Raw genomic sequence first — 6,496 nt, 5'->3', positions numbered from 1 at the left:
GTGAGACTACCTTTCTTTCTTCCTCCCACACCCCCACCTTAGGGTCCTGGGGATTGAATCCACAGCCTGCACACTCTACCACTGAGCTACATCCCCAGCCCCAGGGAACAAAACTTTTAATTCTTTAATATACTTCCTCATTCTCAATTTTTAAAAATGAGTTAATGGGATGTTTCTCTTTCCTTCCTAAATAGAAAATGCAGAGACTACCTTTCTTTCTTCCTCCCACACCCCCACCTTAGGGTCCTGGGGATTGAATCCACAGCCTGCACACTCTACCACTGAGCTACATCCCCAGCCCCAGGGAACAAAACTTTTAATTCTTTAATATACTTCCTCATTCTCAATTTTTAAAAATGAGTTAATGGGATGTTTCTCTTTCCTTCCTAAATAGAAAATGCAGATATTTGCATGTGTATGATTCTAGATTTTTATTTCGCTTGTATTAAAAAAAGAAGACAGTTTAGGCATGGGATGAGGTTTGGAAACGTTTTCTGGGCCCCAGCTGCCCCTCAGAGCCACTCACTTGAGGGAGCCCAGTTAGAGCAGAGGGTCCTGAACTCACCTGCCCTGACCTGGCTCATCACAAAAGGGCTTAGGCTGGACCGTGACATGACAACTCTTTACCTGTGGGACCAAGATGTTCCCCGAGAGCTGGAGGACACGTTCTAAACCCTGAGACAATGACATTTTGATAAGGTTTTAAAAAACCGTTTCACTTTGCAAGACAAACAGCTAATAAAATAGATTCTTTTTTGGTAACCACCCATACAGCAATCAATCTGTCACTCGAAAAACTGGCTCCAGAGAAGTGTGAAATGAGGCCACTCTGGAGTTCTGTGGGAACAGGGAGCTGGAGAAACCTTCCTCTCGACCAGATTACACTTGTAACAGGGAGAATCTCTGATTCAGAGCACAGGAAATACACAGCTAATTAGTTGCTCAATCAATACTGACTTTGGGAAGACTGGGGTGGGGGTGACTGTTACACTGTTTATATGCAGCAGCCCACACCATCACCTGTGTATCTCACCTGTTTCTTTTCAATTCCACCCCCATCAGAAAAAAATAAGTATTTCCCACTCAAGGGACTGGCAGAGTGAGTCACACCCCCTACACCATTCAAGCAGAAACTTAAAACAGAGAGTCATTTCAGCCCTACCAACAAAAGTCAGCGGGACAAACCTCAGTCAGAAGACAGCCCTCCATGCCTACCTGCGGCCGCCATGATACTAGAGAGGCTCTCACCTCAGCTCTCTTCTTATCTCTAGCTCTGCCTGGCTGCCTCTGGTTTTTTTCTACCTTTATTTTCCCTTAGCAATAATTTCCTTACTGCTTTAAAAAAAAAAGTATCTTATTGTACATAGAATAAAGTTTAGATCATTTTAATTCTTTTTGGGAACAAGATAGAATAAATGAACCAGCTAATCAGAAACTACCCAAAGAGGTTCTAACTGAAGAACTCTGCATTCTGCACTAAACTTGAAAGGGAAATAGGAAATTAAAAAACATTGATTTACTTGGTTTTAAAATGATAGATTCCTGCCCGGTGTGGAGGCGGCACACGCCTGTAATCCCAGCATTCGGAAGGCTGAGGCAAGAGGATCGCTGTTGAGTTCAAGACCAGCCTGGGCTACATAGTGAGTTCCAGGTCAGCCTCAACTACATAGTGAGACCCTGTGTCAAAAAAACAAACAGAAAAATGATAGATTCCTGCCCGGTGTGGAGGCGGCACACGCCTGTAATCCCAGCATTCGGAAGGCTGAGGCAAGAGGATCGCTGTTGAGTTCAAGACCAGCCTGGGCTACATAGTGAGTTCCAGGTCAGCCTCAACTACATAGTGAGACCCTGTGTCAAAAAAACAAACAGAAAAATGATAGATTCCAAAGAGTCTCAAGAACAAATAGGATAAAGTACATAATAGCTACTTTGAAAGAAACAAAATGGCCTCAAAAAGTTACAAACAAAAATGGATAAGAAGGGCTGGGGATTTAGCTCAGCGGTTCCGTGGCCTGCCTTGCAAGCTCAAGGACCCAAGTTCAATCCCCGGTACCAAAAAGAAAATGGATAAGAAAAAAAAAAGTGGCTGCAATTCCATGATGAAAATGAAAAAAGGATTGAGAAATACCTGGAAGGAGTAACAGGCAAAGCTGGAACAATAGAACAAAGAAATCAGTAATGTTGTGAGACATCAAACCAAAAATGTAGACAAAGAAAACAGAAGGGCAAATAACTGATTTAGAAATTGGGAAATGATCTCATAGCCCTAAAATAAGCATAGGAGATAAATGGATGAGGCATATGATGAGAGAAACATTGGGAAAGAAACAATGCAAGACAAGTTTCCAGCAATGAAAAAACAGCTCAACCTAGAGCTAAAGAACCCATGTGGTACCTTTCAAGATTAACTATGAGGAAGAGAAATGAGCATTTCCTAGTTAAAATTTTGAACTATAAATTATCCAACAAGCTAAAGTAAAGAGATTTATGCTCTTCTGAAACTGGACAAGAATGACAAGAGAACTGACATTATAGATCTTAAAGACAATATGAGCCTCAAGAAAAATTGTACAATTCTAACCTCACATGTGACTCTAACCTGGTGTCATTTGTTTTCCTAAACAAGACATGGTCTGCCCAAGTAGGGAAAACAAAGTTGTATATAAATTGGGTATAGTTGTATGCAACTATACTTTTTAAAAGCAAAGGTGGATGTTTGAATTTTTACAAAAATGTGAGGTGGCGCACGCCTGTAATTCCATCACTTGGGAGGCTGAGGCAGGGGAATCACCAGGAGTTCAAGGCCAGCCTGGGCTACAGAGTGAGGCCCTGTCTCAAAAAACAAAACGAAACATGAATTTGTGTGAAAATATAAAAGACAAAAACTGGCTTACATAGCAAAATTTAGAATTAGAATGGGCCAACTGAAAAAGAAAGAATAAGTGGTCTGACAAAATGTTGTCATCCAAGACTTCATCTACACTCTAATAATTCCCAAACCTGCTCCAACCCAGACCTCGACTCTGAATCCCCTACCCACTGGACACGTCCATGCAAATATCACCCAATACTCATCCCAGGTCAGGCAGTTCACAGTTGCCTGAACTCGGAAACTTCTCACCCTCTTTGTTGTACCCAACGTGCCCTTGGTCCACCATGTGTGTTAATCTGCTTTGGCTGTCATAACAAAATACCAGACTGGGTGTCTTAAACAACCAACATGCATTTTCTCTCAGTCCTAGAGGCTAGAAGTCTGAGGTCAGGGTTACAGTTGATTCAGTTTCTGGTGAGGACTCTCTTCCTGGCATCTCAATAATTTAATTCCTCAAGCAGCCTGCTGTCTGTCTGGTGTCTCTTCTTTTCTTTCTTTCTTTCTTTCTTTTTTTTTTTTCCGTACCAGGGATCGAATTCGGGTCCTAGTGCTTGCAACGCAGGCACTGGAACCACTGAGCCAAATCCCCGGCCCTGACATCTCTTCTTAGAGGGACACTAATCTTATCAGATCAAAGTCCCACCGTTAAGACTGCCTTTCACCTTAATTACTTCCTCAGAAGCCCTGTCTCCAAATACAGTCATGGTTAGGGTTTCAACATATGAATTTGGGATAAGGAACACAACATTCAGTTTCTCCCCCCAAAGGTCCCCCAGATATGTGACCCCTCTCTTTTCACTGTTTTGGCCTTGCTGTCTCTCTGCTTCAGCTATAGCACTGGTCCCCCTGCTTGTCTCTCCTCCTGCCCACCCCATGCTCCTTGTAGAAATATCTTTCCACAATGGACAACGATCGCTGAACACCTACCGAGAGTTTTCACCAATACTGTCTCACCTCATTCTCCCAACAACCCTGTCCAGTGGTAGAAACCCAAGGAAAGCTCAGAGAGGTTACGTGAAACCCAGTGTTGATTGAGCTGGATTTGAACCCAGACTGGGCTCATAAGTATCTGCTCTTTTTTGAGGGGGCGGGGACCAGGGATCGAGGCAGGTGGCAGAACCACTGAGCTAAATCCCTGGCCAGTACCTGCTCTTTTGATATGTGTCTCCTGCCATTGCAGTCCAAACATCTAAAAGGATTCCAGGCCTTATAACACACATGATAGTTAATGGGTGGTAGGTTAACCCAGTCCATTGTAATCGTAACCTCAGCTTCTCCTTCATCAGTACTTAAGCCAAAGTTAGTTTCCTTTCTGATTCCAACTAGAGAACCAGGCCTTCTATTTTGCTGTCTTTGGGGGAAATGAGTTAACATTTTATTAATCAAAGTGAAAATGTACTCTTTTTTTTCTGTTAAGGACAAATTCTTACATGTGACTCAAATTATTTCTCAGGAAGTTTATGTGCACTTTTTTAAGTGTAGAGTGGAAAATGAACTATCGCTTTGTCTTAATTCCCCTCTAGCTGGCATCCTAACCTCTGTTCACTTGCAGGAGGGAAGGGACACAGGTTGCTGCCCCATTCACAGGATGATTAGTTGAACCAACCAAGTCAAACACTCAGCTCCCCACAGCACGCCTGGAAGACCTCCGAGGTTTGAGGGTGAAGCTCCTCTCACTGACCGTCTCCACCAGCTACTCTGGGGTACTTCCGCATGCCCCACACACAACCAAATGCGCAGACACGTGGGAGTGCCCATCCAGTCCTTCTCCCCTTGCTTTAGTGTTAGGGGCCTAGGGTGACTCCTTCCCCAAGTCAGCAGCTGCTCCCCACTTATCCCAAGCTTTGGTTGTATCATGAGGCAGGGAAAACTTAGATCTACATGAAATCTGACCCTGACATTTAGCTGAGGCCTATGCAACTTTGGGTATGTGACCAACCTCTGGGCTTGAGTCCCACGGAAGGTACCTGGCTTCAGTATACAAACATTATTTCTGTATCTATGAAGTCAGTATTATCTTCATGTTAAGAAAGTAGAAGGGCTGGGGATTTAGCTCAGTGGTGCTGCCACCTGCCTTGAAAGCCCAAGGTCCCAAGTTCAATACCCAGTACCAAAAAAGAAAGAAAAGTAAAACAGGTTTGGAGACGTGTCTGATTGAGCTACTGGTTCTGGGGAGCAGGTCTATTCAGTTCTACAGCTGGTTCTACCCAGGAGTGGAGAGGATGTGCAGGAACCTGACCATACTCAGTATGCCCAGGCACATGGGCTCACGGTGCTGTATGTCCATTGGGGTCACTCAAGGTGCCTGTCTGCGGTCCAAGGGCCTGTGGGCTTGAGGCCTCCCGGTGGACAGGCAGGCAGGCATGTGCTAAGGACCACTGCTGCTGGCTCTGCAGACACTGCTTCGCTGTGCTGGATGAACGGCCCACTTTCCATGCCCGCCCCCCAGGCCCGCCCTTCCCTACTCCCACTGCCTATTTAAGCCAGAGGCCCCGACTCAGCCTAAGTATAGGCAGCTTCCGGAGCCAGGAGAGCAGCGCAGCAAGCCCAGCTCACCCAGGGAAGAAAGGTCCTTCTGTTTCACCACTTCCGACCGGTGCGTTCTGAATGATGCTGCTGAGCAGAATTGTGGCGGGACCTGGTTCTGCGCATGGGAGGATACTGAGATGTGCAGCTGGCAGAGGGAGGCTCTGATTGGATTTTTCCCATTTCTAATCCCTGACTTGATGTGATCTTATTTTCAAAGAGGGAAAAAGGATGTAGTTTGTGAAAGGACAAGGAAGTGCATATTTCAAAACAAGGCCTGGCTCAGAATATCAATGGTCTGACATGATTGTCTCTTCCTTTGAGAAAAGAGAAGGGCCTATCATGTCAAATTAGGGATGATACTGTTTCCCTTCAGGATCCCCTCCCTAATTAGTCAGTTCCTGTCATTTAATTCTGTTTCAAAAATATAAGCAGGGGATTTCCCCAAAAAGTTTAAAAGTGGGTGGGGGAGCTGTACAGCTGGTGGGTGAGTTGGGGAATTATCAGAGGCCAAAGACTGCTTAACAAACTTCTAAGAGATGAAGAGTGAGCTCCTCCTCCAGTTGGAGAGGGGCCATGGGGACTGGGAGGTGTCTCGGCGGGGAGCCTGCCTCCTATGTCCACTTCGAGAGATTTGCTAGCAGGCCGGGATTTAGCTCAGTGGTTCTGCCGCCTGCCTCCCAAGCGCAAGAACCCAAGTTCCATCTCTGGTACCAAAACAAAAAACAAAAACCCAGACTTGCTATCCTCAGGACTAGGGTCATTACAGCCCAGAAGAGAGCAAAAGAAGACATGCATGGGCTCATCTGCCTACTGAGGATGAGGCCTGCTTCCTGGGGTCGTGGATAGGACCTTCCCCAGGAACCAGGACATCAGGCCACCCTCTGACTTCCCAGCAGGCTGGATTCCCTGGGCTGTAGCAGGAAAAGACTCCTGCCAGGTACTGAGGGAAGAAATTAGGGTATTCCCGTGCAAACTAGGGCTACCAGGTCACCCTGAGTATTGCAAGGACCTATGGGCTCTGACTTTCTTCTCACTATGATCTGGGAACACCACGTACCAGTGCTCATTGCATGCGGACCATGTTGAACCCCAGTG

The 6,496-nt window shown here is 45.6% G+C and overlaps 1 protein-coding gene across 4 annotated transcripts in view; it reads left to right on the top strand.

Moving 5' to 3' along the window:
* Positions 1-6,496, top strand: part of Smpd3 (sphingomyelin phosphodiesterase 3) — an 88,334-nt gene that overhangs the window by 59,332 nt on the left and 22,506 nt on the right. The window lies entirely within an intron of this gene.

The sequence above is a fragment of the Fukomys damarensis genome, unplaced genomic scaffold (genome assembly GCF_012274545.1).
Source record: "Fukomys damarensis isolate Sample0158 unplaced genomic scaffold, DMR_v1.0_HiC HiC_scaffold_32, whole genome shotgun sequence".
NCBI lineage: Eukaryota > Metazoa > Chordata > Mammalia > Rodentia > Bathyergidae > Fukomys > Fukomys damarensis.
The sequence above is the reverse complement of the archived record's forward strand: the minus strand, read 5'-3'. Positions and strand labels throughout refer to the sequence as shown.